At 39.7% G+C, this 25,075-nt stretch overlaps 1 protein-coding gene across 1 annotated transcript in view; it reads left to right on the top strand.

Annotated features, from left to right (window-relative positions):
- Positions 1-25,075, top strand: part of LOC141783216 (neural-cadherin) — a 335,373-nt gene that overhangs the window by 61,861 nt on the left and 248,437 nt on the right. The gene's annotated exons all lie outside the window — the stretch shown is intronic.

Raw genomic sequence — 25,075 nt, 5'->3', positions numbered from 1 at the left:
TCTGTACTTAAAGCACAATGACAAACCCACACATCAAACAAAGACCACTGCTGCACTTAAAGGTGCTTTATACGACATTCAGAGCGCTAATGTAGCAGCAAATAACGATTTGCTATGTAAAGATATAGTGTAGTAATGTCTACCTGAGCAGAGAATGAAGTCACACTCTCTCTCTGTATGTTGTAAACTGAGCTTATCTGTTCTTGGTTTTGTTAGCCGGGCCAGCTGCGCTGAGAGTCCCTCCCTTTGAAACTGATGGTCCTCCCCATTTCTTCCGCTACCTCCCTTCTTGTTCATGTCCCAGTAGGGATGCACAATTTATTGAATATTAATTGCGATCCCGATTTTGGCTTTCCGCAATTAAATGAACATGATCGACTGCAATGTTGACGTTCCATTTTGGCTTCACCTTTGGGGAGCTGTCATGCCCATAGACTGTATGTAAGAAGTGCATTTAGTCACTGTGACGTCCGTTGTCATATAGATTTTTGGTCGTCGTCATCTTGGTTTTTTGGAACCAGAAGTGACATGAGAGGGTGGAGCTAAGTACAACGAACGCTGAATAAGACATTTTTAGACAACCAAAATGTTATAATTAACTTTGATGAACTAAACACACACGGTGAAAGGGTTAAAGTCGTAAGAGGAAAACACAGACAAACCCCTAGCCCAAAAGTTTTGGTACAACTTTATTGGAGATGCACTGTGAATAAGGACCAGTTTCATTTGGATGTGAAAATGTGTGCATTTGCAGAAATGTAGCTCAACATGGAAGAGAAAGCAGCGCCCTGTTTATTTAAATGTGAAAGTGCAATGTTCGCCGACATTTTGGCTCTGCCACCTTCATGTTTGCTTGTGACGTTAAAGTCGTGTGCAGGCTATCCCGGTCCAGAGTCCTGATGATTGAATTTTGTTTATAGCTCCTTTAAGGTGTGCATACATTAACTGCATTAGATGGCATCATCGTCCCTGCACAGGTAGCCTAGTACTGGTAAATTTATTTGTTTTTAGGTCTAAGGGATTTTATTACCACTAAGCCTTATGACTATACAGAACCAGCTGCTAACAGGCTCCAACATAAACTCAATACCTTGATTGCCAACAACAAGAAAGTATGCAGACCTTACCTGAACCCTAGTGAGCTTTACTCACTCCAAGCCACTGGTCCCTCGACGTCGTCTCTCAATACTTTTATTTAGAAGTACTTAGGTAATAGTAAAAACTACAAATTTTCAGGGCTGTCAAAGTTAACATTACAATAACGTCTTAACGCAAATTTGTTTAAAGCCACTAATTTATTTAATGCATTAATGCAACTTGCGTTTTTTAGGTTGTAGAGGCTTAAAGCTAGAGTGAAGATACTGGCATCATATGAAACTACAAATCCTGAGGAATCCACTGATACCAACCATGTCATACTAGATTGTGGAAAAGGAGGCTAAATAACGCTCCAAACTTATGCAACATTTTGGTGTGGAAAAACTGTCATGGCCATTTTCAAAGGGGTCCCTTGACCTCTGACCTCAAGATATGTGAATGAAAATGGGTTCTATGGGTACCCGCAAGTCTCCCCTTTACAGACATGCCCACTTTATGATAATCACATGCAGTTTTGGGCAAGTTATAGTCAAGTCAGCACACTGACACACTGACAGCTGTTGTTGCCTGTTGGGCTGCAGTTTGCCATGTTATGATTTGAGCATATTTTTTATGCTAAATGCAGTACCTGTGAGGGTTTCTGGATAATATCTGTCATTGATTTATGTTGTTAGTTGATTTCCAGTAATAAAGTATAGTATAGAGTATTAAATACTTGCAAATCTCCCTTGAAGGTACATTTTGAACAGATAAAATATATGTGATTAATTGTGATTAACTATGGACAATACATTTTATTTAAATATTTGAATTGATTGACAGTTATACTCATTTTAAAATATACTCAAAAAAGTACAAGTAGACAAGAAAAACCTACTTATTTTACAGTAACAAGAGAAAGTATAATGTGTTACTTCCAGCCCTGCTTATAAGACACAAAAAAAAGCAGTAGTGAAACATTTCATCAGACATGAACATGACTTGCAGACAAAGAACTTTTGTCCCGGGCTCTACAAAGAACAGGAGGACATTGTGTAGTCCTTAAATCATCATATAATGAGCAATAAAAATGAGACTTTGACTTCATCCTCTAAATTGGCAGGGGATGAAAGAAAAGCAACAAGTTGTAACCCAGAGCAAAATGAATGTTATTGGTTGACACTGACAGATTATTGATGAGGCCTGCAGCTTTCATTCATCCTTGAATATAACTGCACAAAACTAATTAAAGCGTGGATTACTTTAAGCTATCATTTATAGCAGTTTTGATAAGCTAACCTTCACCAATTTGACTGCAGTTTATATAAATAACATGCATTTTCTGAACAAGCAAGCTGGGTTTCATTCTTTGAATAAATTACTGGCTGTGTATTTAAGTGTATTTTGTTGTTGCAATCATACATATGGATGACAAAGTTAGAAATAGCGCCTGTGTGCACCAGCTGTGTTGGTGCACTTTGCTTTGTGTGTCTGACTGTGTTGGAGGGCGTCAGCTGTGCCAGTGGTTATAGTTTGCACTTGAGCTTTGTTGGGTAAAACTAAACCCTGTTGTCCTTACATGTACTTGAATGTACACACACTCTTATGCACTCACACAAACAAGACCCACTCATATACACACTGAACAACTGGGCTCCTCTGTAATGACAGACACTCCTCGCCCACAGCGGATTGTCGGTCTGACGACTTGCCATTTCACATCACTCTACGCAGATGAGTGAGACACAAACACGATATCGCTCCAAACCATACAGATGGAGAGGCAGACAGACACACTGACATGGATGTAGATGATGTTTATGATATGAAAAAAAAAAGCCTTGTGATTTGAGTGATGCTGATGCTATGACACAGCATATCTATTCTAGCCAGACACTGTGGGAACGGAGATCCCTGGAGCGTTGGTGAGGTTGTCAAAGCTGGAGGCAGGAGTTGGATCATAGCACGCTGGCGATGGGAGTCAGCATCAGTTAAAAAAAGGATACTACATTGTGAGGGGGCTTTACCACGTCAGTACCAGAACATTCTTCCTAGGTGGCTTAAGGCTAATAAATAAGCCCTCTTTTTCCGCTGCTGGTTAGCCTAGGGTTAAGTGGGTTAAATTCTAAAATAGTCTTAACTCTGCAAGGTGGCTAATCCAGGATCACAGCAGGGCGAGCTAAGCTGAAGTGGACTTGAGTCTCGGTTATCCACTTTGAGATGTGCCAGGTTGACACAATAGTCGAGCGCTTTAATCTCCGTCAGCAGTGGACTGGACATTTGTCAGAATGCAGTACAATAAAAAGGCTTTTTAGATGCGTCTTACATTCCTGCAAATGAACAATAAAACCATACACTAAGCCATTAGTTCACTTGGATCCATCTTAAATCAATACTGACTAATGAGTGTAAACAAAGAATCAACTTCTTCAGGCAGTGAAAACAGATACTTCATTGCCATATTGGATTTTAGCCTCAGCCCTGCATATATATTGTATACTGTAGGGAGAAGTTGCTTGTTGTCTGAAATGCTTATGATACTATAGTGGGTTCATTATAGCCTTGATCTTTCTGATGATACTTTGAAACATGGTTAACCCCTTCCGACCTGAATGTTGTTCACATTTTTTGTTTCCAATTGTATATTTATCCCATGTAAAAATGAGACTAAATCAACATTTTTTATGCAAACTTATGCTTCTACCCGGTTTCATGGGAAGGCGTATAAATACCACAACATTCCACGGACACTACATGTGTCATGAGTACGCATTTTAGCCTTTTTGTGTGTCATTTGTTTGCCACGCAAACATCTGCAGTTAGGTTTAGGCAAGAAAACCTCTTAGTTAGGGTAAGGGAAAATGTCATGGTTGGGCTTAAAATAAGTAAGTAAACTGAGTAAAACACGTACGGAAACAACGTTACACAACTTAAGAAAACATGTCACAAAGTCATTAAAAAACATGTGAAAAATGGTCACCTTTTTCTGTAATGAAAGAGGCTGTATATATTCCTCCTCTGCTCCCTTGTCCTATGTAGTGGTAGGGACAGGCCGGCACTGGTCAAAGTGGAGGACAGTTTTATAAGAGTAGAGTAGCTGCTTACAGGAAAAGCTCAGTATGTAACTTAGTGTGTGTGGTTGAGAGAGAGAGAGAGAGAGAAAGAGGACAATCGGAGCGGAGCAGAAATTAGCAGTTAAGTTGTCAAGTGGTAGTAAATGCAGTGTAGTGTTTAATATATTTTTGTCCCTCTCATCTTCCATTGCCGATTTGTTTGTTTTTGGGGCGGCTGTGGCTCAGAGGGTAGAGCAGGTTGTCCACCAATCGGAAGGTCGGTGGTTCGATCCCCGGCTGCTCCGGGTCACATGTCGATGTGTCCTTGAGCAAGACACTTAACCCAAAAAAATTGCTCCCGGTGTGTGAATGAGTATTTAGATTAAATCCTGATGGGCAAAGTTGGCACCTTAGTAGCCTCTGCCATCAGTGTATGAATGTGTGTGTGAATGGGTGAATACTGACATGTAGTGTAAAGCGCTTTGAGTGGTCGGAAGACTAGAAAAGCGCTATATAAGTCCAAGTCCATTTACCATTTACCAATACAGCGCCTGCCGCCTGAGCAAATAGAATGCAGTAATCAGTAACCGGGTTATTTATCATGTATACGGGGAATATGAAAAACCTGATTTCTCTGTTTTCATAAACACCATATCCCAAATATGATCATAACCGGGATAAGCCTCATAAACAGGTTATTCATGTCCATGCAAACGCACTCATTCGGTTAAAAAACAACTGTGTACTGTATGTGTGTGTGTGTGGGTTTGACCAGATTTGATTGACAGTGGCCGGGCAACATTAGCATACATAAGCAACAACCCAAATACAGTGGTATCACATATAAAGTGTGGCAGAAATGTTCATGTTCATGCATGACCCCGTCTCTCACAGTAAGAAACTTATTCAGAAAATATTTTTTTCAGGGCCATAAAAAGGTGAAAATGTTTCTTACTCCACTTTTTGCTTTGTCTGTCATGCCATGCTGGCCCGTGTCAATATCTAACATGTATTGGTTAAACAGAGTCGACTAAGCTACTTGGCCAATGTCAGATTTTAAAGGCATATTTTTATTGGCTGAAACCAATAAATATTTCATGCTCATTTTAATGGATGTTACGTCTGAGTGGGGTTAAACAGTTTATTGGTACTCGAAAACAGGGTTTTGTGCTGTTTGTTTTACAATGAATATTATTTCAAGTATACGACATTATGTTTATAATAAACGGCACTTCAAACACATTGTAACTTCATTACAAGCACAGATAAACTTTGTATAATATAATCAGACAAACATGAAATATTTACATTTATTTCAATGTCATTTTACAGTATTAACTATGCAGGTGCCTCGTAAAACATTCCCCTCACTAAATATGTGTGTGTGTCATATCTCGCTTCAATTAAAATAAATTATCTTGCACTGATGATTAATGAGGACCAATTTAAGTAGAGTTTTCTCAAGTATTTTGGTGGGTTTGTTTGTCTGTAGAGCGCAGGTTTGTGTATGGCCGGGGTGAGATGTTTTCTCATGCCGCGAGTTATCCAGTGAAATGTGGGATGGCACTCAGTGACCCCGATGACCTTGTACACCTTTGCTTCCCGGGTGATGTGCTCCCGTCGGACAGATACGGTCAACACAGGGCCCCGCAGCCTCAGAGTGAGAGGTGATTAGGATGACCTACAAACACTGGATGCTGTTTGCCGGAACGAGCGCAGCAAACGCACACTCCAGGAACATCAGAGTGCTGATTAGCGTCAGTGTTGGGAGTAATGAGAACAGCACTTTGTAAAAATTAAATAATTAAAAATCTAATTAGTGACATGAATACGCTGCTTAGGGAGGATTACATTCTCATATACCTTCGCCCTGGACAGAGAGACAGAAAAGGAGATGGGATAATCCAATAGTGTGACTTCATAACTCATCGGTCGGAAGCTACAGTATGGGTGTAACAGATATGTCATATAAGTGCTCTAAATGTAGAATGGTCAGAGTATTTACTTAAAGCTGCTCTTGGCAATATTTTAGGGCAGCAACAGAGATATACACATCTCACTCCCACTCATTGAGACACTGCTGCGTGACCTTGTTTGTGCGGATAGAGTGCCGGGGTCTGGTACGGTGGCATATGGTCCATAGAGGCAGAAGAGGTTGCTCCTCCTTTATTTTTGAGAGGCAAGAGGGAGATCAAAATATGAAAAAAAAAAATAGTAATTGGTTGAAATAAATCATCACCAAATCTTATTATCATTCATAAAATATTTCTTCTTTTTTATTTGGAAAAAATCCATTATTCAAATCCTGATTAAAATGCTTCAACAGCAACACCTGCAGGGCAGAGGGGAAAGGGCAGCCTGTGTGTGTGAAGTGGTTGTGTGCATCGTTGGGTGTAGAGGAGGACGGCATGTCCCCGTCCTCCCTTGAGGTGGGACCTCTTCTACCAATTCAATGTATTTCATTTTTTTCATGTTTATCTGTGATTGGCCAAAACACGTTGAATGACACTCCAAGGAAGGTTAACCTCCCTTGGCTTGTTACCAATAAACAACAAGCAGGACACAATATTGACATTGACAGCGGGTTGGTTCAATCACGATGTCCAAATGTCATCTTCAGTCTCTACCGCTGTATTGTACTTCATTAACTGGCAGTAAAGTATCAGACAGCTGCATATTAGGAAATTAATTATAACGTGGAAATTGTGAACTACTTTTAAACACATAATAAAACTAATTATTTTTATTTAGGCCTTTTTATTGAGCGCGTCAGACCACACCACCGTATCCCGCCGTGGGTCAGCCCGCACAGCTGAGCAAGCGTCGGGGCTGCCTGGGGCGTGCTGCAGCAGCATAAGTCGCACCCTGCTGGGGCTCGCTGCTCGCTGCTCAGGCCTCGCCGTCAGCTGTCTGGGCTGACCCACGGCGGGATACAGAGACGTGCGTCGGCCCGACGTGCTGCTCTGGAATCCTGTTGTGGGCAACGAACTGCTTTACGCGCAGTTTACAGACAGGCTTCTATTGACACATTACAAACACTCCTGAGGCTGCAATGATTGTTTTTAAGAAATCTTTTAAGCCATTGTTTTACTGCTTAATTTTTCGTTTTACATAAGAAAGTAGAGATAAGTAACATAGGCAAAAGTGTTGTAATAATAATAAGAATTTACACTTTACACTAGTCAAACTTAAGCGCAAAGTTCTCTCCACATTAAAAGATTTACAGAATAAAAATAAGAACAAATCTGAATCCCATGTAAACCCCCCCTAGCGTATTTGACATACAAATTAGGAGCATGAGAGCACATATATCAAGCAGCACTGAGCCCATACATAAATTGGAGGCACAAGTGCAAATAAGAGAAATAACTAAATAAAATGACATGACACCGTGGGTTGGTTTTCCTCCTGTCCTCCCCAATTTTTTTGAGTGACCAGCCGCCACTGAGGTACAGTCACTCTTCGTGTCAGCAGGAAGACGACAATTTGAAAAGTCAAGCTTCTTACTTCTCGTGTCATCATGCCTGGATGTTCTACCTCTTGCTGCCTTTTTGCAGCTTTAATAAGAATCATTTTGAATCGTTGCGATGCTGGAAATCAAAAAGACGTCCGTATCCGTCTTAAAAAGCAGATCATGTGTCATCTCTTTAATCATACAGTGATTTCAGTGGCAATTCAGGGAGAGTTCAAGTTCTTGCTGACATACCGGATAAAGAGATAGAAGCACATCTCTTGAAAGGAAGTGTTTGTTGTTGGATCATTTTAGCACTAATTGACTGGACTGGACCCAACTTGCAGACTAAGATTGAACACTTTTAAAACTGGAGGCGTCACGAAGATTTAAGACCAGCCGCAGCAACATTTTTCCGGTGTGTGTGATCATAACGTCTCTGTCTGACAGTCTGAGACTAAATCCTCCCAACGGGGAGGATAGTTTTGTTTTTATTTGTCCAAGCTTTGACATTTCTAACTCCAAACCAATACAAATGAGGTGAATGGAATTCGTTTGAGGTGATCACAGCATTGAAAAATCTCATTTACGGAAATCAGCAGCGACATCTTCTTCCTGTTACTCCTGAAACTTCTTTTTGACAAACAAATGGTCCCTATGAAAACTATTAAAAGTACGTTCTGAGATTTTCCAGTATAATGGAGACACTTTTTTACAGTTATACTGATATGATGTAGAAAGACACATTGCTGTCATCTGGGTGAACCAACCCTTAAAGCAGCAGTAGGCAGATATGGAGCTTATATGATTAAAAAAAGTTATTTTTATAAAACAGTCACTATATCCTGACGGTAGTGCATGAGCAGGTAATCTGAAAAGAAATCATGTGTCCTCCTCCGGTGCTCCTAATCACATCTGAAAGATTTCACAGACCCGAGGAAAACAACCAATCAGAGCCGAGCTGGAGTCTTGCCGTCTCTGAGCAGCTGTCAATCACTCGCAAACTCCGATCAAACGGTAAAACTAGGCAACGCTGATCAAATATGAATCAAGATTCTGTTACTGTAATGCCTATTTCTAGCATAATATATTTTCAGAAACATCCTGTAGTGTACTGTTAAATGAGAAAGCTTTCGACATAGCAGCCATGTTGAGATCAGTTGAGGAAATACCAAGCACCGCACACCAGCCGGAGCAAACTTTATAATTTTACAGCGAAACAGTACACTACAAGATGTTCCTGAAAACATTTGAGGCGAGAAATAGGAATTACAGGAACAGAATATTGATTCATATTTGATCAGCGCTGCCTAGTTCGACCGTTTGATCGGTTCACGAGTGATTGACAGCGGCCTTCGTTGAATGAACAACCAATAGGAACGCTCTCTCTCTGAAATGACCTGTGATTGGTCAAAGTCTCTCGTCACTGGCTAGATTTTTTAAAGCCTAAAAACAGAGCAATGAGGAGGTGCAAAAGTCTAGTTTTCTCTCAGAACACTTGAATTACAATATGCTAAAAGGTTATTATGGAATTTTTTCCCAATGATGGCAAAAGTATTCTGCCTACTGCTGCTTCAAGCTCAAAGGGGATAGAAAATAAAGATTTCAGCATAAACAACTTCCAGTGGTGTAGATGTTTTTATCACGGGAAATTCTCAGATCTTTTAACGGACGACTTAATGTTTTGAACATCTGAATGGTCCTAGTTAATGAATGAGGAGTGTGTCATTCACTCTGATGGTCAAGGATAGTTTATGGATTTGGATAGCCTTCTGACTGAAGTAGAGTAGAGTAGAGTAGAGATTAAGATAAATTGAATTAAGATCCAAAATGTCCTAAAGTAATGCTGGTGAGATGGTTTCTCCATACAGCTCGCGCACATCTGTATCTGCTGCCAAGGCGTGGGTTCGCTCAATGGAAAACACTTTTACAAGTGAAGTATTTCTTCCCCCTCTTTCATTTACTTAAAAATAGAAAAAGGGCAGGAAGCGAAGAGAAAATGAGAATGAGAGAAAAGAGAGGTAGTGTGTTCCAAGTCAATTTCTTCTTCCTCAGATTGACTTCAAAGCAACACGGCTAATCCTCTCACGCCTGCTCGTTAATAATCCGGTTAATAATCCGTTTAGCCGCTTTCACGCTGTGCTGTTTGTTGGCATTATGGCGCTGTGGAAAAGTGAAGGGAGGAGTCGTTTCACTTGAAGGTGCCCCCCCCCTCCAATCGCCCACTCATTTAATGACAATGGGCATCTATTTGCGGCGTATTTCACTCCGGCCAACACACACAGTCAACCATTAATCTTATCAAGGCCTCGCCAACACCTCACCAACATAAATATTGATTTTTTTTTTTATAGCTTGAAAAGTAATGTGCATTGTAGTGAGTACAAAATGTTTAACTGTCCCTAATAAGTTACTAGGAAACATAGAGGCGGCCTATAGGGAAGGCCAACGTAATGACAGCTTTACCACGCATTCTCACATATAAACTCACATCATTGTCCCTCTTATCTGTCTCTCCCTCCCAGTTTCTCTTTCATTCTCTGTTTTTATTTCCTTTTGCTCTCTCATTTCATTTAATTTATTTTTTCCTCACAGATGGAACTAAGCCAGCCTTAAGGTTTTGGACTGGATTCCATATTTTCATAGAGCACGTTGGCTCGCAACTGCCATTCCCAGTGAGCCCGAACGAGCGGGTTGCCAGATCCATCACGGTTTTATCTCTCATTATCTCTGAGACTCCCGGCCCCCTCTACTAGCCTTCTGCAACTGCTGGAACAGAGTTCAGATGAGAGATGAAACCATTAACTCCCATTTTCTCTAATCAGCAGAGAGAGGGAGAGCTTGACAGGGGAACCAGTAAGAAAGAGAATTTGGAAATAATATTCAGCTCGTCCTCCCTATTCCTGCTCCGTCTCTAATCTAAGAGACCGAAAATGCAATGTCTACAGCTGCATAGCGTGAACCAGAAACATGGATGGATGGACGGATGGACGGATGGATGGATGAGTGATAATCTCTGTGACTAGTGGTTATTAGAGGTCTTTTGGTGCCATTGTATTAATATGAGTCAACTGTAAAATGATCCATGCAACATCATGATTTCCATTATTCTTTTAATTCTGAGATACAATATGAAATTGTCATTAGACAAATCTGACGGTTGCATGGATTGATCATGGATTCATTGTTTAAGTAATTTTTCAGGCATTAAAATGCCAAACTTTTAACTTCTCAGATGTGGAGATTTTATGTTTTTAGACATGCAACTGAAGATCTTGAGGTTTTGGACTGTTGGTCGAGTAAAACAAAACATTTGAATACATCTCCTTGGGATGTTCACTATTTTCTGACATTTTATGGACGGAAAAATTGATTGATTAATCAACAAAATAATCAGCAGCTTGATCATAAAAATAATATATGTCTTAATGGCCTTATTTTTTGTTGTGAAAAAAATATGTTCTTCGAAGAAAGATATTTGTTTGACCCCAAAAGTTTGTGTTTGTGCTTGCAGTGGCTATTTATGATGATAATTATATTCACAACTAAATGTTTTGTTTTAAGCATTTGGCTTTGACAGCTAACACATAAATTAGGCTATGCAGAAATTGTATAACCCAGGACAGTAGTAGATACTCATTTAGCTAAGAATATGAAAAAAGCCAAACTATGATCACCCTGTATTGCTGAGCAGGTACAATTCCTCTCCTCAGCTAGATGTGAGACAGTTATATTATCTCGGCGTAATGAGGACGGCGGATCGATCTGAAAATATCAATACTACCAATACCTACGTCTCGTTTTGAAGATCGATTATGGCGTCAATAGGATCAATACAAAAAAAAGGATCAGTTTCTCTCTTCAACACCCATTTGTATTTCAACAAAGCGCAGCGCAGTATTTCAACATGATGGCTGAAGGAAGAGGAGCATGTTTGGAGCTATTTCACAGCTGTGAGTGACAGTTGAGGGTAGTTTGTGCTTTATTTGTAGTTATTTGCACTAAAAAAGTTTTAAAACATTACTTATTTTCAACAAATAACAGTTTGCACTTTCTTTATTAAAAAAAATATGCTTTTTTGATGTTTGCACATTCAGTTTACAATAATAAAAAAACATTTTTCTGTTATTTGCCTTTAAAAAGTGTCCTATTTTTTCAACATGCATGCAACATGAAAGTACATAAACATTTTAATTATAAAGAGTATTATATAGGCGATTCTGGCCCTGCATACTTGGAATGGGATGGAAACCAAATTTTGCTGTATGGCCCACCCCTAGTATGTAACAGAGGTTGCATCACTGATTTAAGGCACCAAGGAGGCACGGTAACTGAAATGGAACATCCCCCCAGAAGGAGTGTCGTGTCCAGCAGGTGCGTGTAATTAGCTGGCTAACCTTACTGTAGGTAGTGAAGTGAAGTAAAAGGAAAAGAGAGAACATTTCTGCAGCTTTTTAAGCCCAAAAATGTGGTGCACAAACGGGAACATGGAAAACATTTGGACCAAGAAGTTTTCAAGCTCAAGAAACTGGATTCTTTTTTTACTTTCCTTTTTTTTCCCCAACACCAACAAAGGAGGAGGAATGTAACCAGGTAATGTCGGATAGCTAGCGACGAGGATAGTTATTAGTGTTTGTTGACTGAACCCGCTGTTGTCTAGTCTGCCTTGAGATGCTCTATTATGACCGTAGCTGATTAATATGCTGCATCACCTGCTGTTTTTCTATCATCAAACTTGACCTAACCAGTTGGTGTCCACATAACATCCATTGTAATCCTGCATGGAATCCATATGGGCCTATTGACATAGGGTCATTATGGAACCTGCGGAAAATCCCATATAGGGCCCATTTTTCAGCCCATTTACTGCCCCCAGGGGCCCCATATACAAATGCTGGCTGGGCACTATGACAAAAATCGTGTGCAAGCTTATATAAAATGAACATTTTTAATCGTGGCTCTCTCTGGCATGACATGACAATGCCATTACAAATATATACACTGTAAATCCTCATTGCCATCATAATTCAACAAAAAAAAAAAAACGGATACTTGGTGTTTTTCCACTTCATTTTCTTCACTACCATCGTGCATTTATCTAAACGAGGCCTGCGTGTCTTCACTGTGTCTGAGCTCTGGTTAATGAAATGGCTGATTTACAGTGGTGACAAGAGGAGAGCAGGATGTGTGTGTGGAGTGATGGGAAGCAGTGGACATGTTTTGCCTGTAATTGAAGTTCTACTGTAGGGCTAGAATCTACTAAAAAGCCTGTGTGCCAGAGCTATAAATTGTCGCTTAGGGGCATGAAAACTGATTACACTGACTTTATTGTGTGTCTTCAAGGGATACACTAGATTAAGTTTATGACAGTGAGTGGTTGAGATTCTCCCATGATTCAATCATTCAATGCTTGTTCTTTATTTTGGACTTCTGTGTGCAATAGCAAAAGATAAAATTCATTAAAATCAAAGATCACAAGATATACACTATATATCACACACATAAGATGGAGATGTCATTATGCAATATCATTTTTTTTATTATGGTTTTAGTTATTTTTCCTTTATAATTTACCTTCATAGACTTTACAGGAAGTTACAGGAATAGTTACTTCCTGTTAGATTCGATTTTTTACAACACATGGTGTTTGTTGTCAAAACTAAGAACCAATCAGCTCTTTAATCAGGCGACAGCCAGGCGTTTCCCATCATGCCCTGGGTATTGCAGTCGATGGAGAGCAACTGCCTCGATCTTGTGAGGTTATCGTTGCATTGTGCGGTGATCGATTGTGCGCAGGCCTGGCTCATCTCGAACGAGCCTAATGACAGTGACTGACCAGCTCGCGGACACCGTGTTGGCTTCCCTTGGTATATTCGGTTTGGATCTGTGGTTTGTACAGGAGTTGTACTTTAATCGCAGGTTCATGATGATACAGTCCAACTGCAGTTTTCAAGTAACGACATTGTATTGTTTTTACTTTTTTTATTTTATTGAATTGTTTAGCCACAGCAGCTCTGCTCAAATGGCTCAAAATGTATTTATTTATTTATTTTTTGCAGATATGTGTTAGTCTAAGTACATTTTTATAATTATAAGAATGTGTTTGAGAACAGAAATCAGTCTTCAGGAACTAGATAAACAAGGAAGCAAAACTTTACTTAAGCAAGGACGAAAACTCTAGTTGGGGTAAGAAAAAAAAAAACACAGCTCTGGTTTGGGGCTAAGGTTAAGATTTTCCTCGTCAGTTGACATTTAGCTGATAGCAAAATCACTGAGATATTATGAGGCTACGAGACCAACGGCGACTGCATCAGCCAGCCCTCCCTCTGAGCAGTTGGCACTGCGTGAACAGCTGCTGCTTTTAAACTTTAGCTGCATTGACTTTCATAATAATCTTTGCTATGCGCTGAACGGTCAGGCAAAGTGTAACAGAGACAGGAGACAGAAGGTTGTAATCCCTACTGAATCCCAGCACACCTTAACAGGACTGAGTAAAGCCGGAGATCACAGAGATTACCTCAGCTGAACTGTAAATTAAACTCACACGCACACACACACATGCACACGTTGACCTGAATTGTCCTGTTCTTAGTTAATTAAAGGATCCGGTAATTAGTAGATTGTTAAATAGGGGACACATTGTCTTCTTATTGCGCTGTGAGGTTTGCGTCACCTGGGGTATCAAGACTAATACCTTCTAACTGGAGCAACGGAGTGGAGCTTGTAAACAATAGCTGGTATCACAGCTGATAAGACAGGCTTAGATCAAGATGGTAAGTAGAGTAATCTCGTGAAGGGATTGGACAATTATTGGATTTGGAAGGCTAATACTAGGTCTGTACAATCAACGGAAACTTTGAGACAGCCATTTTCAATCTCTAACCAACTTTATTTGAGGTCCTGTCAGTATGTTTGATACAACTCCTCATACAGTTTAACTTTTCCATGACCTCTTACCTCAAGATATGTGAATGAAAATGGGTACCAACGAGTCTCCCCTTTACAGACATGCCCACTTTATGATAATCACATGCAGTTCAAGTCATAGTCAAGTCAGCACACTGACACACTGACAGCTGTTGTTGCCTGTTGGGCTGCAGTTTGCCATGTTATGATTTGAGCATATTTGTTATGCTAAATGCAGTACCTGTGAGGGTTTCTGGACAATATTTTTCATTATTTTGTGTCTTCAATTGATTTCTAATAATAAATATATACATACATTTGCATAAAGCAAGCATATTTGTCCACTCCCGTGTTAATGAGAGTATTAAATACTTGACAAATCTTCCAAAGGGAGATTTTGGAATGAAAAAAAACGTGTGATTAATTTGTGATTAATCGATCGACAGCCCTACTGTATACTTTAAGACACCCCAAAGATGTAATGAGATAACAAAACAGTTAATGTTGTTCAAAATGTATAATATTTATTTGGTAGTGGTGTGACATAGATCTTATTTACTTTGATTTTCTTTTTAAAAAAGGGCTCTTAAACCTGCATTAATTTTTTTCTCTCTTTGTTTGTTATTGATGTTTTTTTTGCCACTTAGGGACACAACAAGCTGTAAACACAACCTTTTATATTTTCAATTTTGTAGTTGCTTTGGTCAGCATGTTGGCAAACAGTTACCATTGTGCACATCCAGCAGACACAGAGCAACATAAGCATTCATTTGGAGTTCTTGTCAACTCAACAAAGTCCAATATTTACTTTCCTGTCATCTCCGTTTCGGTCTCCAGTAACCAGCTAAATGCTTCAGTTTGTTCACCACCTAGTAGATAACTTTGTCTGTATCCTGTTGTTCCGTAGAGCTAAGGGGAACCACAGAGTCAGGTGGTACCTCTCTGTCTTTTAAATTAAATGTCTGATCCATCGCTAATATATCAATATGGATTAGTGTAGTTCATTCATTGTTACTGATGTAAATGTGACAATTAATGGTGATATTGATTTCACTTGATATTGCCCAGCCTTACCATTGCTTTTTGAATTAGCTGTTGCACTACTGTGAATGTGTGTTGTGTCCCTCTGAGTGTGCATACCAACTTGTGTGTGTATTTGTTTGAGCACAATATTGGCAGTGTGAAGATTTTCAATTATGAGTAGCTGCGCTGGAAGAATAAGCAGTGAAACTATTGGCTAACCATTTGTATCATTTGCAATTAGTGTGAGAACTAAAGCTTGATTCTCTTTCTCTCTCTCTCTCTCTCTCTGTCTCTCTCTCTCTCATCCCTTAGTTTAATTGGCTTTTCTGTGTAAAAATGTGAAAAAGTCACTAAGACGGCGGCAGCTTTCCATTTAAACAGATTATGGATGGAACAGTTACCAGTGAGGACCAAATAGCCCTTTGTAATCCTCACAGAGGACATTTAATTAACTGGCCTTCTTTGCTACTCTCTCTCTCTCTCTCTCTCTTTCTCTATTTCTCAGCCATTATTTATTTTTCTCTCTCACTCTACTGCATCCTTCCCTTTACTTTCCTTGTCTCACTTCATTTCCCCCTTTTTTAAATATGAGTGCGTGTAGAGGACACACCTGCATGCACTCCGACCCACTCACAGACTAGTGCAGGTGTCGTCAGGTATAATGAAACTCTTCTTCAGAGGCTAGAGGAGTGGAATAGTTTGTGCTGCATGTTAACGCTAAATGAGAGACAGGGAGAAGGGAGGTGGGGGGGGGGTGCTGTGAAATGAGGAGTTCCACATTATGCCTTCAGTGCTGTCAGCACAATGTAGAGCAGGAGGGGGAGAGACAGACATTGAGGAAATGAGGTAGCAGAGAGTTAGAAAGGTGCTGATTGGGGTCATCGGAGGGGAGCTGAGGAGGAGGAGGAGGAGGAAGGGTCTGTGTTTGATTCATCAGCTGTTAACCGAGTGCCTTCCTATACATAAAAACATGCACGCTCACTTCTACATACATGTGAAGTAGGGCTGGGACGATACACCTATCTCCCGATTCGATCACGATACTTGGGTGCCGATTCGTTATGTACTGTGATTTTTAAGTATTGCAACTTATGATCATACTTGTGATTTATTGATATTTGGAACTTTTTTTAACACTGAACCATAAGAAAAAGTTGAATCATACACCTCTAGGGACTTTACTTTGGAAAATATCTAAATTGATAAAGTCAAAATGTTTGATTTTCAGCATGTATTTAGTCAGAGATGTTCTAAAGTAAAATTTATCAGTCATTGTCAGGAATCATTTACGAAATTTTCTTCCAGCAACCCAAAAATCAAGGAATAAAGACTAATTTCATTCTCAAATTAGTCATATTTTATATCTAATTTATAAGGGACATGCAATTTTTTATACTTCTGGTGAATATAATCCAATCAATCTTATTTCCATATATGTATTTTGTATATTATACAGCTCCCTTTGTTAACACCTTATTTTGAAAACCGGACGTACTTCCGCTAACTTCTCCAAGTCCGTCGCTAGCTCTCCCGTCAACTCCTTTCTCTTTATACCCATGAGTTCTTTGGGAACATCAGCTCCAACAGAATGTTTTTTATATATATATCTTCATTTGCTCCCTGTAATGTTGACTCATACTGAGTGTGTACCACTTACATCTACTTGAAAAAGCCCATCTGGCTGGCGCTGTTCCTTCGCAGTGTAATTAAGGAATCGTATGACTCATAGCAGTTTGACAGAGATAATAGAAGCAATTGGATACTTATTTGTCCATCTAGTGTGAGATTGTGTCCGTGTCCTGTTTGTTGTGACACTTGGCTGAGGTTTCCATGATGTACTACAGTATGTGTCCTTGAATATGTTGATTATGTGCTGAAGATGTTTACTTTACACTGAATTGGTTGATTTCTTTGTTATTGGCTTCATAATGCACTCCTTAGCAAAACAGTTTACCCTCAGAGAGTAGAAAGTCAAATCTAATGTTTCACAGAAATGATAAATGCACACGCCTCTCCACCTACTCATGTACTCTCAGACAGATATTACGTGTACTTATGGTATTTGGCAGCTGCTCTTATCCAGAATGACTTCCAGTGCAGTACTGCTCATTGTTCATGATTAAGACAACACCTTGAGTATCGGCGAACGCAGACATTTGCCAGCAGCTTCAACTCTCATTCTGTAGAAATGATTTGAGTTTAAATGGAAATGCAGAACAAAGTGTTAGGTGTCATCTCAGGTAGTTCAGGCGCTCGGTGTACAGCAGCAAAACGTACTAATGCTTAGGCAGAATAACGATTTTAACTGATGGTTCACTATTCAGCCTAAAATCAACAAAGGCTCTACACAATGTACTGATTGATTTTTATTTAATAGAGTAAAGTTTGATCCAACAGATATCTTCGTCAGGCTTTGTCACATTTGACTAATGACTACCGTTTTGACATTTCATGTTGTTGATGGTGGAGACGTCACCACCGATTATGGTTTGCAGTTTTGTGATAAATGAATGACAACGGCTGCTGTGAATATCTAAATCTAAGTAAATGGCCGTGCATAAGGATGGATGTTCTGATGTTTGCTGACCTTAAAAATGCAACACCGTGACTTTATGGAATTGCACAGCATAGTCTTAGTCATAGTCTTTACTGTTCTTTTGTCACCACGTTTGAAAACTGGTGGAGCAGACTGAATTCAGTGTGAGGAAATGTGTACATCCATTAACTGTATAGCTAACTGTTGAAATCATGGAAATCAAGCTTGTGCATGCAAATGCAAAAATTTAACATGTACACAATTTCATATTGACTGGGATTTATAAAACAAAATCATGCATATGCACAGCTTTATAAAGCTGACAAAAATAAATGCATACTTTTGCCTTTGTGCATACACATAATTGTAGTTTTGAACCCACAGTTTTATGTATTTGGCCCCTTGTCTCAACTTGGAACTAATTCCACTCCCGGCTGCAAGAACACAATAGTGTTTCCCACCGGCATTTCTAGGGTCAGTGAATATCTGGGTCTAAGTCCAGAAAATCTTGGGCCATACTAGATAAATATTGCAAATGTAATATGTTGCAATGTAAAATGTGGTTGAGAAGTCAAGTATATATAGTAGTATATATATAGTAGTATGTTTGTTTAGGTATATGAAAAAAACGTTTATTACTGATCTCTCTGAATGTTGGAGATTCAAGTCATGAAGTCCAACCGTTTTCATTGATGGATTAATACATTTAATTTAAAGGTCACATATTATGCAAAATGCACTTTTCCATGTCTTTTAAACATCAATATCTGTCCCCAGTGTGTCTACAGGCCACCATAGTATCATAAAAGACCATGCTCTCTCTTTTTCTCCTCCTCCGTTTGTCCGGAAATGGGTGCAGAAATAAAAATTCGCTTTTTTCCTAGTCTTCTGACGTCATTAGGCAGAAATGCAAGCCATATATGGCTTTCCTGTTTCCAGTGAAACAGAACAGCACCCCCCTCACCTCATACCCCGGCTTGGTAACCCCGCCCACGGAGTAGCCGGCTCAGCAAGCTGCGTCCGCCATTGTTATTTCGACTGTTTACTAGTAAACATGCTGAAAGGAAAACCCGCTTGTTCTGTTGTTGGCTGCAATACTCCACACAAAAGCTTGCACCATGTACCCACTTCGGATCCTCTGAAGACCCAGTGGATGGACTTTATTTTCGCTGGTGCTGTGCCCAGGTTTATAAACTTTATTCTAGCTGCTATCTCTCCACTCGTCTCTCAGAGAGAGAAAGAGAGAGAGAGAGAGCTGCTCCGGGAGGGAGGGGGAGGGTGACGCTGTTGTTGTTGAGGAAGTTTGATTGACAGAAAACGCTGACCAATCAGAGCAGAGTGGGAGGAGACAGGCTGTGAATCAGTGGTTTTCAGACAGAGGCTGAATTAGGCTCTGAGGCAGGCAGACTCAGGCTGCAGTATGAGAAGAATAAAGGGTTTTTTGAACATTGCAGCATGTAAACATGTTCTAGTGCAACATTAAAATACATCTATGAACCTGGAAATGAGCATAATATGTGACCTTTAAGATTTTTACATATAGACCTTATTGCATTATTTTTCTATATTTTTCTTGAATGTGTGTACACGTGGGTAATATAGAGATAGACACTATTGAAATATTCAATATGAAATTATATATTGTCATACCAGTATATGTCATGTTATAGTATATTTTCTGCACATTTATTTGAGATGTCTTTTGTAGATAATAACCAGAAATAACAGGATTGGAATGCCTGTATTTGGATAATCCAGTAAACCCTTAAGTACCTCACAAATCAACATAGCCTATTTCACAACATTGATCCAAAAATCCTTTAAATCCAATACTGCCACGAGGCAGTCTGCTAATTGATTTTTAACAGTGGCCACAATGGACTCATAAAACCAGAGGAATCAAAGGGATATCAGAATCTCTATATAGTGTCATGGTAGTGTCATATTGCCCAACCCTACTCCATTAGTAATACACAGTTGTATTGATATGTGGAATGTAATTAACAGAGCAATGTCTTGAATTAAACAGAAATACAATCAGAAGCCATCTACACTGTATGAGGCCACAAAGGGGCCATGATAACAATATTTACTCACCATCCCAAACAATCTAAACAGTCAGAATACCATTTATCTTCCTATTGAAATGTTTACTTATTGTGAAAAGAAGAACTGACAAATTGGAAAGAATTTCAAAGTATGAAAAAAAAATACTGTTTAGTGTCAGCTGTGCCTCTTTTGTTGGCTCTCTTTATGTTCACTCTGACTGTCTATCACTCTTCTCCTTTTCACTCTAACAGTATATGGCTGTAAAGCATGTACTCAATGTGTCACGGTCATGTCTATTATCAGTTGTCATCGTCTTATCTGCTTAACTCTCTTTCTTTCTGCTCAGTTGTTGCTATCTTGACTGTCTGCCCACACTCTTCTTTTGGTCAAAAAATAGGTCAGTTAACAGAAACTATAAACAGTGTATTAGGCAGTGGTTCCTAAAGGCAATTACATTTTTCTTACGCTGGGTTCACACAGCAGGGTTTCCGCCAGCGTATTGCAAGCCTCGCTGGGCCTAAGTTGACTCCCTGCCAGGCCTATGCATCGTGTCATCAATGTGTTCTGCAAGTACAGCGGCAAACTACTTTGAGGAATAACTCAGTGCGTAGGTTGTGTGCTTAATGTTAGCGAGTGTCAATTAAGAGAGAGTGAAAGAGAGAGAGGGGAAGAGAGCGTGTGTGTGATGGGGAGTATGAAGTCATCAGTAACGTTATAGGCGATATGATATATATACAGTCTAGGCAATTTGTCGTTGAATAAATGCTACAACTCCTCAAGACCTAAGCCAAGTTCCCGTGTCTTGCTTGCCACGTGCTGATTAAATTGACGAGGGTTGGCCCTGGAGCGGCAACTTCTGCCCATGCTCACTTAAGGTGGTCTGACCTTTTAAGGTAGGACTTCCCTCAACCAAAAAATTATTCGACTAGATTAGTCGACTTACACTCCTAAGATATTGTCGACTATCAATTTGTTAATTTAATCGACAGATCTGTAAAACTTAGTCACACAATAGCACCACTTTTAATTTAGTGTTTACCAGAGATGTGCTCATAAGTTTCTTGGAAATAAATCACTCAAAGACCAAAACGACCGATTAGTTGACTAATTGACTAAGAGGGGGCAGCCCTACTTTAAGGTGGACCAGCTATTCTCATTTAAGTGAAGACTTGGCCGCCGGGCCTAACAATGTTTCTGGCAGAAACCCTGCACAAGACATGGATATACGGTATATCATATATAATGTATCATTTATATAGTTTAGAATAGATTATCAGTGTGTTTTCTTGCCACATTTGCTTTTAACCATGTGGGTACAACCCCAAAAGTGAATCAAGCAAGTACATCAACTTCATAAAATATCCTGACCACATTTGCCTCATTTAGAGACAACAAGAGATAGAGAAACCTTTTTTTTTTAATAAAGCAAACAAATCGTGAATTATGTAGCCAATATTGATTCATCAAAAACTGCCTGGATTGACGTGGGTCCCAATCCTGGGACATCGCTGCTTAAAGATGTGCTGCTTCTGAAACTATTGACATTGGAGCAATGATGGAATCATTACAGACAGTTTGTGCTAGGTAACCCCTTCACACTTTATCTCTAATTGAGGCGGATCTTTTATTCTAGAAATACCGAAACAACAACAAACAAATGATTATCTCAGAATAAAGTCTGTATAAAAGTATCATTATATAAAAAAGCACAACACTTTGAAAGTGACCACACTTCAATTATATGAAGCAAACTATTTATCATGAGATAAGTGGAGTTACACCACTGGATCTAGCCCACAGCAAAACAGCTGCTGTTCATCTGTGGCGGTGTTCACATTGCTGTGTGGGGAGTCCTCACATAGTGTTAGTTTTAAAGTCAAAATTAAATGAAAATGCCTTTTTAAACCATTTAAATCACCTCCCCGAATTGTGCACCTATTTAACAACACATGAAAAAAATACCAAAAAAAAAAATGTCTTTGTATTTTAATATCAAAATCAATCATCTTTTCTTCCTGTAAAACAAAATATGACGTGTTCTTATGTAAGCTATCCATCCATCCATCTGCAACCGCTTATCCCGTTAGGGGTCGCGGGGGGGCTGGAGCCGATCCCAGCCGACATTGGGCGAAGGCAGGGTACACCCTGGACAGGTCGCCAGTCCATCGCAGGGCTGACACATAGAGACAGACAACCATTCACGCTCACATTCACACCTACGGGCAATTTAGAGTCCACAATTAACCTAACCTGCATGTCTTTGGACTGTGGGAGGAAACCGGAGTACCCGGAGAAAACCCACGCTAACACGGGGAGAACATGCAAACTCCACACAGAAGGGTCCCAAGCCGGATTCGAACCTGCAACCCTCTAGCTGTGAGGCGCCAGTGCTAACCACTGCACCACCGTGCAGCCTTTATGTAAGCTAGTACCAACTTATTTCAACCAATAATGTCATGACATCCATCCATCAATCAATCTGTTACTTTTAGCGACAAGGGAGGTGTGTGTGTGGATCCACAGTTCTCCATAACTCCGTATCGAGCTATAATTTAAGTCTGCCCGTTTTTTAGCGGCCCAATCAAATGCGAAGGATTTGATTTAAATCCCTCTTGTAACTGTACAACGCTCAAATATTCCGTTTCACTGGGCATTATTCTCAGTACAGAAGCCATAGAAGCTCTAACTTCTGTTTCACTGGGACTTTAAAAGTATTAGTTTCACTTTCAGGCATTGTTTTGAAGGAGAGGGCAAAGATGGCCCAGGGATACAAACTGTGCTCCACTTTGTGCGTAAAAGCTCAAACTTGAGTGGTGCTTCATTACATACAACTTTATCAGCCTCAATGAGCTTATATGACATGTGTTCAGTGTCTGAAACTAACACCCGCCAAACGCCAAATGCAGGTTGATTTTTACATTTGGTGGGTAAATCTCGGAAGGCTATCCACACTGGCGGGTAAATGTTTGTACCAAAATAGTCATGTAATAAAAAACTTTGCTGAAAGTCTCTACCACATGTTAGTTTCATTTACGGGCCGCTGTTTCTGTCCTCTGCTGTCTGAGTTTGATACACAAACTCTCTACCAGGTGTTTTATACGCGTCTAAACAGTGCCACGATACTGATCATCTTGAGCGCTTCTAGTTTCGCAGCACTGTTTATCGTACGGGACATCAGCAACTCTGCTAAACTATCACTTGCCGTTGGTCTGCTGCTGGCTATTGCTAATTAGCTATTATGTGACGACATTTACAAGGAGTAAGCCAACCTTTTAAAATGAAAACCCACCAAAGAAAAGGAGGATGAAGCACAAACAAAATGAGAAATGTACTGAAACAAATTTGAGTCAAAAAGTTGCACACTGCATGTGTTCCACCTCAATGAAAGCCTGAATAGAGCCTGAATAGCAAGTTTTAAGATATAATAGGTGTTAAAACTGATATAACAAGCTAGAAAACACTGTTCTGTCTGTTCCGTTTCACAGCTCAGTTGCTGTGCAAGAGACAATCCACATGATTGGACAAGACACAGCAGGGTGGTCAGTTTGCTGTCTGTCAGATGTAGTTTGCAGTGTCTCTCTGCTTCCTGTTCAAACCTTGAGAAATGGGAGGAGATGTGAGTGATTTAGTCCATTGAGTGAGGCTTAGACAAGATTCAGGTTTTAAGCCTTGTAAACCCATCCCTCTCTGCTATAGCGTTGACAGATTTTTTTTTAACAATATAACAGAAAAGCACCCCTATACCAGAATCAGAGCTCCCTCAAGCTTTTATTAGCGACGTTTAAACTCAAAATGGTATGTTTGCAAGGACTTGTGTCAGAGAATGGCCTCAGGTTTGTTGTCAGTTGGGGAGATCTTGCCCCGAGAGGTATCATGCTGGTCTCAGGCGAACAAGCTGGTCTTAAAACCTATTAGGGTCACTTCATAAACAAACCCTGAAAGTCCTGGACAGGAAATCACAACAGTACCATCATTGTAATATACTTGTTAAATATAACATGTTATGCTTTGACAACTCACTTGTATTCAGATGTCCGTTTCTGCACAAGATAATTCATAATGCTGCTCCTCCACCGTTGAAGAGCTTTGTTCAGCTCGGCTTTGAGCAAATAAACAGAGCTTCAAGGTCTGCCTCACAGGGACATTGTTGCATCCCTAAATGAGGCGCTACCTTTACACAATCTGCCTTTTCTTTAAAGTCATTAAAGGATGGAATAAACTCCCCGTTAATGTGAAAAGCTGCATAGATTTCCGTGTTTTTTTGCCGTGATGTCTTGTCAGCATTAATTTGACATTTTGACTACATGTTTCTATAACTTTGTATGATTTATATGTAATATTCTGATACTTATATTCTGTTTTATGTTTATTTTCTATGACGTGTGTGCGTATGCCTGCGTGGGCATCGATAGGTTGTCGGTCAATTTGTAGTGGAAATGATTTGCTCTTTGTTGTATTGTTTCCTTTCACTTGCCCTGGGACTACAGATTGAAATGAGCTAGAAGCTAAATCTGGTACAAAGCATCTTTTTCTGTTTTGAGATTAATGTACTTTTGCACATGGTTCCTGATATAAATTAATTTAATAAATTAATAAGAGAACTTTACACCTCTAACTCTGTCTACAGTATGAAAAGTTCTTCATTAAGCTTCCAGCTGTAAACAAATCATTAATAGCGACACCTTGGATTAGTCCAAGGTCAGGATGAATGATAGCCCCTTTGAGCTCTCAGTGGTACTGAGCCTGCTAATTTATCTCAAAAGTGCGATCGCATTTTCTATAAAGCTCATTATTTCTTGACCTAAAGATGCCTCTTCAGTCAAGTGTCTTCAGCTTTACTGAAGGGGATAAACACATCAGATATTGTTCTAATAGTAATTGACTGCTTCCACTCCATTTGCTCTTATACAACAAACCCTGAAAGCTAGACTAGGAACTCTATCTTCTCTAATCAGGATCCTTTTTTGTGTCATACATGAT

This window comes from Sebastes fasciatus, chromosome 2 (assembly GCF_043250625.1).
Source record: "Sebastes fasciatus isolate fSebFas1 chromosome 2, fSebFas1.pri, whole genome shotgun sequence".
NCBI lineage: Eukaryota > Metazoa > Chordata > Actinopteri > Perciformes > Sebastidae > Sebastes > Sebastes fasciatus.
Note: the sequence above shows the minus strand (reverse complement) of the source record. Positions and strands in the feature narration are given on the sequence as shown.